This window comes from Pinus tabuliformis, chromosome 7, assembly GCF_031772625.1.
Source record: "Pinus tabuliformis cultivar Carrire ecotype Pingquan chromosome 7, CPIR1, whole genome shotgun sequence".
NCBI classification, from domain to species: domain Eukaryota; kingdom Viridiplantae; phylum Streptophyta; class Pinopsida; order Pinales; family Pinaceae; genus Pinus; species Pinus tabuliformis.
In genome coordinates, this window is record NC_142293.1 from 1,776,614,426 (window position 1) to 1,776,628,627 (window position 14,202).

Below are 14,202 nucleotides of genomic sequence, written 5' to 3' on the forward strand. Positions count from 1 at the left end.
TCCCCACAGTTGAAGCACTTGACCTTGGATATGTCTTTCTTCTTCCTCTTCTGTAGCCCTTGTTGTCCCGCTAATGCAAGAGCTGCATCCTCCTCGTCCTCCTTGCTTCGAACTCCATTATCGCTACTCCCCGCCTTGGTCAATCTCCTGAGCTCTTCCTATCGAAGAGCTGCTCACATCTCCTCTCAACTAGGGAGAGTTTCTCTGCCCAAAATACTTTGGACAAACGTCTCCCACTCTTCGGATACTGCATTCATGGCAGTCCTGACTAAGAACTCTCGCTCTGGAGTAGACCCCATGGAAGTAAGCTGGTCGCGAATCCCCTACAACCTGAGAAGGAAGGGATGTATCTCCTCTCCTTTTTGCATCTGATATGACCTTAACTGATTCTCCAATAACATCTTCTGCTGCACAGAGGAGCCCTGGTATAAGGTGGTCATGGTGTCCCACATCTCCTTTGCTGTTGTCTTCTCAACAATATGTGGTATGACATGATCCTTGACCTCATCTAGGATCATGCATTTCGCCTTCACCTGGGCCTTCACATACTTCTCAACTGCATTAGCGTCAACTGGGACAACTACTACTTTCAAGGCATAGTCCTTGATGCAATGTTTCTCCATGATTGCCAAGATCTTGGCCTTCCAGATGACAAAATTGGAGGCCTCGTCCAATCTGTCCTGATCCCTCAATTCGTTCGGTGTCATCTCTTCTCCTCTTCTCTAGACTACCTTTGAATCTTGATTTCCCTCTCGGAAATCGTCCAACCAATCGTAGAATCACTCCTCTCCAATCCTCCTTTTCCGATGCAACCTAGATCTAGATTTCTTGGCTAGAAATCTGTCGAGGTAGTGCTTCCCTCTACCTTGGTTCAATCTCCTTAGACACTGTTCTACACCGACAGAAACAACGTCCCACCAGCTCCACAAATCAAAATCTGCACAGCTCCCTTAGCCCCGACAACTTGAAGAATCTGAGCCCTTCAGGCTCTACGCAATCTCTACGTGGGTTGAATCTGCTCCTCCCGGCCAACTGCGTCAATCCTTCTTGGCTCAGAAAGATGACGTGGCTCTGTGTGAGCTTGATCTTCCCTCCTCTGCCTCTACGCTGGCCCTGATGGCTGATGCAACTACTGCATGCGCTCCTCCTAGCTACTGCATCTTCCTCTCCCGGTTCAGAATGCTGACGTATGCAATGCACGAGCCTCTGTGTCACCTCTTATGCACGACATCACTCCTTCTGCCTCTCCGGCTCTAGAACAACGCTGCCTCTTGGGACAACTGCTTCTCTGCTGCAAATTCTCAGATTTCTCGGCTGGTGTATTCAGTCGTCTATGATTTGCAATCGCTCTGATACCATGTGAAAATTCCTGAATCTAACACATTAGAAACCACCACTGCAATCACTGGTTTACATTAACAAGTTATTTAATTACATAAACATCGAAGTAAACACTATTGCAGCCTTCACAAATATAGAGATCATGCACTGAAATAAACTGAGACAATAACACAATTCTCTGGGGAGGTTGGTTGTCTAGGAGAATTCTCCCAGATCTTAGGTTGATCTCCTGGATTTCTACAGCATAAGCTGGGTATGATGTCTCTCCACTGCATGCTTGTTGAGCCTACCTATTGTTTGGGTTCAGATTTGGCTGGGCAGGCATCTAAGGTTGCTTAGGTGGAGCAGAGTGTAGGAGTTGTGGTTGGGTAGGTGGTGGAGGCAATAGGGCTGGAACATTGTTGAGTTGGGGCCTCCACCCCTGGGGTGGGGTATTCCACTAATGTTGTGGCTGAACATAAGGTTGAAATGACTCGCTGGCTGGCTGGGATTGATACTGAGATGCATTGGATCAAGGAGGGGGTGTAGGCTAGGAAGGATGAGCAGGGGGTCCCCAAGAAGGTATAGCTGTGATTTGGTTGGGGTTGTAATATGCATGGGATGGCTCTTGCATACCCTGTTGGTATGGTCTAGGCCTAGGAGGTTTCCTTTGGTTGATGTAGCAATGCTGCTTAGTGACCCCTTCAACGCTTTGATATATAGCTTTGAGTCCAGGTAAAGAAGGGCACTTTCCTGTGGAGTGGCTTTCTTCACAGTTTGAGCAAATCTTAATACAGTTTAATGGACATTTGTTCCTAGGATGCCTGCTGGTGCATCTAGGACAAAAGATGGCCAAGGCTCTCTCTGCTTCCTCTTGCTTCCTTTTGATGTTCATAGTGTCCAATTGCAAGGCAAGGGTTTGTAGCATATCACTTTTGAAATCTTCCAACATATTTCCAATTTCACCCTTGATGGATAAGTTGGAGGATGATGTATTGGCCATAGGTTGACTACCCCTACCCTTTTGCTATCATATGTAAGGTATCCAGGAGATCCTCCCTTACTCCTCTAAACAAGACCAACTTTAGTGACTCAGGGTCAAGTGTGCACCTGGCCCTTTTGTAACTGAGTTGGAATCTTTCTTCATAGTCTTCTAAGGATTCATCTTGGCCTATGGTCATCCTGAAAATCTCTTCTTTAGTGTCCTTTGACCTACGGTAGTCCCTATATTTGTTGTTAAAAGTCTGCTGCATCTAAGCCCAAGTTGTGATGCTATCTCTAGGTAAACCCATGAACTAGCACAATGCTGCATCCTTGAGGGTAGATGGAAACAGTTTTAACTTTTTCTCATCATTTGTATAGTCATAGGTTCGACATATAACAACAAACTCAAATAGGAAAGTGTCGGGGTCCTCTATGGTCAGGCCATGGAAATGAGGTAGAGCAGAGGGGCTTATATTCTTCATCTTAATGTCCCCATTGGTCTCCCTGATGGGGAAGGCACCCTCAATTCTCTCTATTTCCTCTGTCATTTCAGTTTTCAGCCATTGGTTCAGTAGGAATGGGTTCTTCCTCTTCTTATTCCCCTGTAGGTTCTTCAAATATGTAAGGTTGCTCATCTAAAGGTTCGTCCACTTCACAGTCACCGAAGAAGAGAGAAGGTTGACTGTTGGATGCAGTGGGGGTATTTGGCAAGAATTTACCTGAATTGTCCTTATTCCTATGAGGCATGAAAGGAAATGTTTTTGGGTTGGTTTTTGTAAGATTTTGTTAAAGCTAGAAAGTACTTGCAGAATAGAAAGGAAAGCAGATAATGACAACTAAAAGAAATAAAGAAACTAGATTACTCTTGTAAAAATAAACTAATGGAAGAAAGTTGAAGACTAGAAGTAGAAGAAAAGATAGTTGGAGACTAGAAATAGAAGAAAGCAGTGATTACTTCTACTTAGACATCTCCTCGGCAACGACGCCAAAAAGTGATGAGCCTAGGTATTGCAACAGTAATGCCTGCAACTCCCATGGCTATCAACTTTACTTATCAACCCGGGGTTCGTACAAACTTGGAGGTGACAGTGCTATATGCACAAGTAAAAGTGAAGACACTTATTGTTGTCACTGCTCATCTGGCAAGAGACCCCAGGGGTTCCAAGCCAAACTTCTATAGGGCCAGAAGAAGTTAAATTCTTTGATGGAAGGAGAGCAAACCTATTCTAAGAGAGAGCTACTCTACTACAGTAATGAAGAAAACAACATGAAACGCTTAAACCATACCATAATCTAACTAACCAATCAAACAACTATGCTAAACTAACTCGGCTTTCAAGCGGAGAAGCAGCCGGAGGACGAAATTAGTGAAAGGAGGACGTGAGGGAGCAACAATGCATAAGAACCGTTGGATAAGTCGGGTGAAAGGCAAATGAACGACGAAGATTGGATCGCAGGAGGTTACGTAGATTGATGGGTGAATAGGTTTAACTATCAGGATGAATGGTGGAGATCTTATCACGAAGGCTTAAGTGAATGGATGGACGAACAAGGGAATAAAGCAGATGAATGACGAAGATTGTGTCGCGAGGGATTAGGTGAGTGGATGGACGAAGGAGGTTAACAGGAGATGAATGGCCGAGATTTAATAACGCGGGTGAAGTCAAGAGATGGATGGCGGAGATCATATTGTGGGGAAAAGAAACGTGTGGAAATGAGGGAGCGGGTTTCTAAGGAGGTAAGTAGTTTCTCGCGCGCCCTTCAGGCTATGAGTAGTATTTCGAAATTTCACGCGATTAGCCTTACTGTGCGACACATAGCACGAGAAAACCACTTTCCTCGCATGCTCTTTGGCGGATAACGTTCGTGCACTAATCCGCGCGAGATTGCGCGATGGCCGTTAGATCAGGCGGCGCTGATCAACGGTGGAGATCGGCCATGCTAGTTGGCAATCGGGTGAAGTGACAGCCGTCGGATCAGGCAAGGCAGATCGACGGTGGGGACTTAAAGTGCATAAAGTGATCGGGTGACCCGATAGCTGTCAAATCAAGGGACAGATTAATGGTGGAGATTAAAGCTCATAAAGTGAGTGGAAGACTCCACGCGAGGCAGCAGTAGGAGAAAATAGTGAATCGGATGGTGATTGTGAAGGTTTATTGGTGATCGGACGACGAGGAAGCGATGCATGAGGAAAGTGCTGGATGCGTTTCAAATGAAAATAACAGAGAAAACCAGTGCAGATGAACAAATAACTGCATTAAACAACGAACTCCATAGCCCATGCGAGAACCAGAGGCCTGTGTTTTTGGGGCTGTTGAAGGGTCCCTTCCTCAAGTCATGGTCCCAGAGGGAGGAGATGAGGCCGAGACATCTGCGCACAACCTGATAGTGATCTTTTTCCTCTAACTAACCTGTGAATTGAAAGAATGCATAAATGAAAGTAAACTATAACAAATGCAGCTACTGAAGCAGATGAACAGGAAAACCATGCATGATCTACGCTATATTGCTGTAATGAAAGTGCAACTACTTAAGCAAATAAACAGTGAAAACCATAAGGCTACTTAAGAAAATGAACAGAAAACCATGAAACTACTTAAGCAAATAAACAGAACAGAACTCTATGCTAGCATACATGTACAGTAAAGAGGAGCTGTGGTTGCTTGGGTTGGGCCCTAACGTAAGAGCTTTAGCCCTCGGAGTTAATTCAGAGCTGGCTTAAACATAACTCATTCTTATTATAAAAACCATGGATTACAGAGCAAACAGTCACATGTCTTTGAAGCTCAGAAATAAAATAGAGTTTTACAAATGAAGTTCGAATCTTACTGAGGTCCTAAGCCTCTCTATTTATACATCTGAAGTCTCTAACGACTTCCTTCCCACTAAGGAGGCTTGGCCTCCAACTCAAGAAAAACTGGTTTTCTGTCCTTTTCCTTTGCTTGGTTGTCTTCTAGTCCTCAAAGTGATGGCTGTTTGCACTTCGAGCTGATGGAGGAATATTCGAATGGAGGGATAGTAAATGAGAAGGATTGACCTCCTATAATTACTCTCCCTCTTCCCATTCGAATTTTTTACCAAGGTCTTTGCCATATTTCTTTGCTTTTATCCTTTATACCTGCATTTTTCTTTGCTTTTATCCTTTATTCCTGTGTTACATGCACATTAGACCACAAAGCCAAATATCCAACTCTAATTCATTTCATAAACAAAATATAATCAAAAGTATGCAATAAGTTGTGAGAGTAGTTGGTTTGACTAAGCTAGGAGGTGAATTAAGGCCAATTAAGACCCATATAATTACTTAATGATGAGGCTCATCACCTTCCAACTGTTAAGTTCTGAGGCAAAGACACTCCAAGACTTTGGTAGTCCTAGAAGAACAGTAATTACAAGCTCCTATTTTGGGACAACTTCATTTATTGCTTGGAGTTCATCTCTGATTTTAGATATGCTTATAAAATAGGATGCCATTATATCATCTTTCGTCATCTTGATAGTTCTTAATTCATTCTTGAGACTTGCTATTTGACCAATATTCTTGATGGTGAATAATTTAGATAGAGCCTCATACATTTCTTGAGTGGAATCTTTGTTGGATTATGTATGGAGTTAGGTTATCCTTAACTCCATCCACTATAAGGTTCATAGCCAAGATTTCAATTTCTCTAAACTTTGCTTTTTCCTCTTCACTTGATTCATCTGTAGGCTTCTTGATTTTTCCTTGAACGAGATCCAAGCTTTGTTCTTTTCGAGAATGACGTCTATCCTCTTTTTCCAGGCCCTGTAGTTGTAGGCTCCTTCTATTTTGTTTTCTCCCTTCATTGAGTTTGACATAGTTTCTATAGATGATAGACTTATCTCCTTGTATGATCCTCTTTAATGACCTTTCCTTGATCCTTTTCTACAATACCTTTTCTTCTTTTTTCACCTTAGCTTTGATACCATGTTAGAAAATTAGTAAGGCAAAAATATTTTTCCTTGTTGATAATTGCTTGTGATTTCCTTGAATTATTATTATCTTTCTCATGTTCTTCTTTTATCTTAGTTCATCAAGCAATTACCAAAACCAAAACACGAAGATCACGGACACCAGATGTAGGCACACAACCAGGGAAAAACCCAGTCAAGATATTGTAACCTTCAATAGTCTCTTTTTGTCCAACAACTACAACCCAACATCAACCCATAAATTTCGGTCCCAGCTTCACCAGCAGCTTCAGAATTTCGACCTTCCCAGCAACTGCAAAATTTCGGCCCATCTAGTAGCTTCACAGTGTCACACCTGTGGGAAAAAGAGAGAAAATTTCGACTTCTTATGTTTGTGAGAGACCTCCTTCTCCTTCGCCATCCTTCTTCTTCCTTGAAATTCACACTTTTTCTGGCCCCAGAAGTTGCAGATCGAACTTGTTATGAGTGAGTGACAAATGAGGTCAAGTTGCTGCCTTTATATAGTGATTCTGCTGCCTAGTTTAAGCCGACTTGTCCAGTTTGAGGCCGACTTAGTGGAGGCATAATTGACCTATTTTACAATAAAATAAATTTCTCCTTTAACAAATAAATTCCAAGAAGGGTTCTTTACAATATGACATGGACAAGGACACTTGACATAAACCCTAGAAGCCTTCAATGGAGGCTTTGACCTAAAAACAATTGACCCAAGCATGAAACCCATGCTTTAATAAGTCAATTTAATTAATAATAATATTTCTTTTTCTTTCCTTTGATAAATACATTTTATTATGACTCAAGTACAATTATGAAGACCGACACTAGTTACATTCTTCAACAATATGTATGCTATTTAAGCTCTTGTTGTTTATTTGTGATATCATATATAATATTACTTTGTGCAGTGATTGAATACAATTGTACTGTCTGGGAGGGTTGAGTGGGGAAGATACCCTAGGCATTGTAGATGCAGCGCAAAGGATGGGTGAGTCATGTTGTTTTCCATCAAAATAGTGTTATTATTATTCATTTGCTCGATGTTTTCTCCTTCTAGCGTGGTTTTGGGGTAGTACCACTTAATTAGTGGTTTGACATATACATCAAATGGTATGTTTAAATTTATATGCTTTCTTGCTCCACATCACACACACAACCCCACACATTGTGGCCTGGAGAGGAGGATGGGAAGGTCGAGCAAGCAAGCATACCGACCCTTCAACCAATCAACCATTGTGCTAATAGACAACACTATTGCCTTGTGGCCCCTATGATTTTGGGTGTTCAATATGTTTAAATATGTTTAGATCCCTCTCACAAAAAGAATCATCTCTTAGGATAACATTGATTTCCTTATTCCTAGTAGAATTACATCTTGTTTAGAAGATTTATATATTTTGAGATATAGCATGGAATATAAATGGATTGGAATTAAGTTGGATGACAAGTTCATCCCTTCAACTGTTGAGATTAACTTTTATTAGAATTCTAATATTTTATTGTGTATCTACTGCAGATGGTTGATTCCAGTGGGCACAAATATGTGAAATACAAAATGGATTATCCCTCTTTATATAACAAAACTCGAAGGCAAGAATGTTTCATGTTATGATTGATTATTGCATTCAATCCTCCAGTTTAACTTGTCTAATGATTATGATATATTTATTATGTATCTATTGTAGATGGCTTGTTTTAGTGAGCACAAGTAAGTGGAATATAAAATGAAGTGTCTATCATTATATAGCAAACTCTAGAGGAGGTATGTTTCTTATTATGAATAACTATTGGTTTTGGAGTTTGCTTACCATTACTATTTGTGTCTATATTTTAACCTTATTCACCCCACTTTTTTGTCCTTTCAGTGGAGGAGAGGACATTGCAGTAGAGATAATGTGCAAAGGGGAAGTTTGTAATTTTTTATTTTTTGTTGCCTACATGTTTTGATTTTGTTGAGTTTGAACATGGCCATGCTTTGTGTTGTACTCATTTTCCTTTGTTTTGTATTTTTTTCCCATTTCTTGTAGTTTGGTATTTGGTTTTATTTGTTGGGTGCACGAAAGGAAAGAAATGGAGCAGGGAGAGAAAATGAAAGTGACGAGATGGAGGTTATCATTCATAAATGAAGGTGAATTACCTTAACTATACGCAATGCACTTCACTCACTATTATCTTTCCCTCATTTGTGACACCATTTACTTGTTTTTCAATTTATCATATGTTTTATATGTGGTCTCATACTCAACTATATTGATTTGCTTTGTGTAGCAAGTGACTACAACTGTATAGTCCATGAAGGTCAAGTGGTGAAGATACCCTAGACATTCTACAAAAGCAGCACGAACAATCGGTGAGCCATAATTTTTTCTTGTATGATAATATTGTGCTTTAAGCCACTGAAATATTTGTTGTTTATGCAACGATTTATCCTTTTGTCATGGCTTCAGGGTAGTATGATCTTGTTAATGGGTGTGAGGTTTGAGATTTTCCGAGAACTTTGATACGAAATAAAGGGAAAAGTTACATTTGGTTTCACATTTTTAGAGCTTATTGTTCATGCTTGTTGGTGCTATAATGTTAGCCAAGGGCAAGCAAGTATGTGTATGGTTAATTCATTGCTCTGTATAATTGTTATTCAGTTTCTCTCGTGGTTTATTTATGATCTCATATATAATATTACTTTGTGCTGTGAGTGACTACATATATAGTGCCTAATATTTAATTTCTCTCATGGTTTATTCATGATCTCATATAATATTGATTTGTGTAGTGAGTGACTACAATTGTAGTGTTTGGGATGGTTTAGTGGAGAAGATACCTTAGGCAATGCAGATGCAACATAGGGGATGGGTGAGTCATGTTGTTTTCATTTTCTCAAAAAGATTACCTCTTATGAAAACATTGTATTATTCCTAGTAGAAGTACATCTAGTTTAGAAAATCTATATTTTCTTGAGGTATAGCATCGAAGATAACTAGACTCAGACTAAGTTGCATGACAAGTTCATGAATTCAAACTCTCTCTAGTTTAACGTATTTTAGAAATCTAATATTTTTTTGTGTATCTATTGCAGATGGCTTGTTCCAGCGGGCATGAATTCGTGCAATACAAAATGGGATCTCCCCTTTTATATAACAATGTCAAAGAAAGGTGTATTTGTTATTATGATTAATTATTGCATTCAACTCTCCAGTTTAACTTATATAATGATTGTAATATCTTATTTTCTATCTGTTTTAGATGGCTTGTGATGAGCACTAGCAAATGGAATACAAAGAGAGTGTCCATCATTATAAAACAAACTCTAGGGGAGGTGCATTTCCTATTATGTATAGTTATTGTTTTTTAAACATGCTTACCATTACTAACTGTGTACATTTTAACCTTTTTTCAGCCCACTTTTTTTCCTTTCAGCGGAGGAGAGCACATTGTAGGAGAGATGATGTGCAAAGGGGATGTTTGCAATTTTTCTTTTGTTCTTGTTTGGATGTTTTGTTGAGTTTGAGCATGGCCATGCTATATGTTGTACTTGTTTTCCTTTGTTTTGGATTTTTTTTCTTGTTTTTTTGTTGGTTGGTTTAGGTTTCGTTTTTTTGGGTGTGTTGTAATTGTTTTCCTTTTTTTTCACATATTTTTGTACTTTGGTCTTGGTTTTGTTAGTTGGGTGTGGAAACAGAGATGAAGCAGACAAGGAAAATCGAGATTATTGTTCATAAGTGAAGGTGAGTCAACATACCTATATGCAATGCACTTCAGTTAAAAGAATCTTTTGCTAATTCGTGGCTTCATTTGTTTGCTATTCAATTTATTATATGTTTATCTCATAATCAACTATATATATCTTCTTTATAGTCTACAAAAGTGAAGTGGTGAAGATGCAGTGAACATTCTACAAACGTGGCACAAAGGATGGATGAGACGTACTTTCTCCTACAAAATACTTTTTTCCTTTAATATGCTGAAATATTTTGTTGTTTGCACAATGATTTATCATTTTGTCATGGTTTCGAGGTAATATGATCTTGTTCCTGGGTGTGAGATTCAAGACTTTTTGCAGAACTTTGGTCTTGGTTTTGTTTGTTGGGTGTGGAAACGGAAATGAAGCAGAGAAGGAAAATGTAGGTTATTGTTCATAAATTAAGGTGAGTCAACAAACGTATATGCAATGCACTTCAGTTAAAAGAATCTTTTGCTAATTTGTGGCTTCATTTGTTTGCTACTAAATTTATTATATGTTTTACCGATGCTCATAATCAACTATATATATCTTCTTTATGTAGTGAAGAACTACAATTGTATAATCTACAAAGGTGACGTGGTGAAGATGCACTAAACATTGTACGAACGTGGCACAAAGGATGGGTGAGACATACCTTTTTACTACAAAATACTTTTGTCCTTTAATAGCTGAAATATTTTGTTGTTTGCACAATGATTTATCATTTTGTAATGGTTTCGAGGTAGTATGATCTTGTTCATGGGTGTGAGGTTCAAGACTTTTTCCAGAACTTTGATATGAAACAAATGGAAAAGTTATACTAGGATTTACATGTTCAGGGCTTATTGTTCATGATTGTCACAACTATAATATTAGCCAAGGGAGGGCAGGTATGTGTATGGTTAATTCATCGCTCTATATGTATGCTATTTAAGCTCTTGTGGTTTATTTGTGATATCATATATAATATTACTTTGTGCAGTGTGTGACTACAATTGTACTGTTTGGGAGGGTTGAGTGGAGAAGATTCCCTTGGCATTGTAGATGCAATGCAGAGGATGGGTGAGTCATGTTGCTTTCCAACAAAATAGTGTTATTATTATTCATTTGCTCGACATTTTCTCCTTTTAGCGTGGTTCTCTGGTAGTACCACTCAATTAGTGGTTTGACATATACGTCAAATGGTATGTTTAAATTTAGTGGTTTGACATATACATCAAATGGTAATGTTTAAATTTATATGCTTTCTTGCTCCACATCACACTCACAAACCCACACAACATGTCCTAGAGAGGAGGATGGGAAGGTTGAGCAAGCAAGCATACCGACCCTTCAACCAATCAATCATTGTGCTAATAAACAACACTATTGCCTTGTGCCTCCTTGGATTTTGGGTGTTCAATATGCTTAAATATGTTTAGATCCCTCACAAAAAGAATCATCTCTTATGATAACAACGATTTCCTTATTCGTAGTAGGATTACATCTTGTTTAGAAGATTTATATATTTTTAGATATAGCATGGAATATAAATGGACTGGATTTAAGTTGGATGACAAGTTCATGCATTCAACTCTCCAGGTTAAATTTTATTGTGTATCTATAGCAGATGGTTGATTCTAGTGGGCACAAATACGTGAAATACATAATGGATTATCCCCCTTTATATAACAGAACTTGAAAACAAGAATGTTAAATATTATAAATGATTATTAAATTCAACCCTCCAGTTTAACATGTATAATGATTCTAATATCTTTATTATGTATCTATTGTAGATGGCTTGTTCTGTTGAGTACGAGTAGTGGAATATAGAATGGAGTGTCTATCATTATATAACAAACTATAGAGGAGGTATGTTTCCTATTATGAATAACTAATGGTTTTGAAATTTGTTTACCAATTATTGTGTTCATATTTTAACCTTATTCTCCCTACTTTTTTTCTCTTTCAGTTGAGGAGAGGAGGAGGGGAGATTGCAATAGAGATAATGTGCAAAGGGGAAGTTCGTGATTTTTTATTTGTTGTTTCCTACATGTTTTGTTATTGCTGAGTTTAAACATGACCATGCTTTGCGTTGTACTCATTTTCCTTTGTTTTGTATTTTTTTCTCATTTCTTGTAGTTTGGTATTTGGTTCTGTTTGTTGGATCTTCAAAAGGAAAGGAAGGGAGCAGGGAGAGAAAATGAAAGTGACAAGATGGAGGTTATCATTCATAAATAAAGGTGAATCACCTTAACTGTACACCATGCACTTCACTCACAATTATCTTTTGCGCATTTGTGACACCTTTTAGTTGTTTTTCAATTTATCATATGTTTTATATGTGGTCTCATATATATTGATACGGATTGTGTAGCAAGTGATTACGACTGTATAGTCCATGAAGGTCAAGTGGTGAAGATACCCTAGACATTCTACAGAAGCAGGGTGAGCGATAAGTTTTTCCTACATATTAATATTGTGGTTTAAGACACTGAAATATTTGTTGTTTATGAAACAATTTATCCTTTTGTCATGGCTTTAGGGTAGTATGATTTTGTTAATGGGTGTAAGGCTTGAGATTTTCCGAGAACTTTGATATGAAATGAAGGGAAAAGTTATACTGGGGTTCACATTTTAAGAGCTTATTGTCCATGCTTGTTGCTACTATAACATTAGCAGAGGGTGAGCAAGTATGTGTATGGTTAATTCATTGCTTTGTATAATTGTTATTCAATTTCTCTTATGATTTATTCATAATCTCATATATAATATTTCTTTGTGCCGTGAGTGACTACATATATAGTGTCTATTATTTAATTTCTCTCATGGTTTATTCGTGATCTCATATATAATATTGATTTGTGTACTGAGTGACTACAGTTGTAGTGTAGTGTCTGGGATGGTCAAGTGTTGAAGATACCTTAGGCAATGCAAATGCAACATAGAGGATGAGTGAGTCATGTTTTCATTTTCTTAAAAAGATTACCTCTTATGAAAACATTCTTTGTATTATTCCTAGTGAAGTACATTTAGTTTAGAAAATCTATATTTTCTTGAGGTATAGCATGTAATATAAGTAGACCTGGACTAAGTTGCATGAGAAGTTCATGAATTTAAACTCTCTAGTTTAATATATTTTAGAAATATAATATTGTTTGTGTATCTATTGCAGATGGATTTTTCGAGGGAGCATGAATACGTGTAATACAAAATGGACTCTCCCCTTTTATATAGAAATCTTCTTATTATGATTAATTATTGCATTTAACTCTCCAGTGTAACTTCTACAACGATTGTAATATCTTATTTTCTATCTGTTGTAGATGGCTTATTCTGATGAGTGCGAGCAAGTGGAATACAAAAGATTGTCCGTCGTTATAAAACAAACTCTTGGGAAGGTGTGTTTCTTATTATGAATAATTATTGGTTTTGAATAATTAACCTTTTTTAGCCCATATTTTTTCCTTTCAGCGGAGGAGAGCACACTGTAGGAGAGATGATGTGCAGAGGGGATGTTTGCAAATTTTTTTTGTTCTTTTTTGCATGTTTTTTTGAGTTTGAGCATGGCCATGCTTTGTGTTGTACTCGTTTTCCTTTTATTTTTTTTAAATTGTTTTTTGTAGTTTGGTCTTGATTCCGTTTTTTTGGGTGAGTTGTACTTGTTTTCCTTTGTTTTGCTTTTTTTTGTTCACATTTTTTGTACTTTGGTCTTGGTTTTGTTTGTTGGATGTGGAAACGGAAATGAAGGAAGCAAGCATGGAAATGGAGATTATTGTTCCTAAATGAAGGTGATTCAACGTACCTATATACAATGCACTTCTGTTAAAAGTATCTTTTACTAATTTGTGGCTCTAGTTGTTTGCTATTCAATTTATTATATATTTTATCTCTACTCTGATAATCAACTATATTGATCTTCTTTATCTAGTGAAGAACTACAATTGTACAGTGTACAAAGGCGAAATGGTGAAGATGCCCTAAACATTCTTTAAATGTGGCACAAAGGATGGGTGAGGCATACTTTTCTCCTATAATATATTTTTGTCCTTTAATATATTGAAATATTTGTTGTTTGCACAATGATTTATCATTTTGCCATGGTTTCGAGGTAGTATGATTTTGTTCATGGGTGTGAGATTCAAGATTTTTTCTAGAAATTTGATATGAAATAAATGGAAAAGTTATATTGGGGTTTACATGTTCATTGCTTGTTGGTCATGATTGTTGCTGCTAAAATATTAGCCAAG

The 14,202-nt window shown here is 37.8% G+C and overlaps 1 long non-coding RNA gene across 1 annotated transcript; it reads left to right on the plus strand.

The window, feature by feature from the left end:
• The first annotated feature begins 9,650 nt into the window (after positions 1-9,650).
• Positions 9,651-10,634, plus strand: LOC149255455 (uncharacterized). Its single transcript, XR_016266374.1, has 3 exons — positions 9,651-9,974; positions 10,105-10,394; positions 10,533-10,634. It is a non-coding gene; the product is annotated as an uncharacterized LOC149255455 (long non-coding RNA).
• Positions 10,635-14,202: the final 3,568 nt, after the last annotated feature.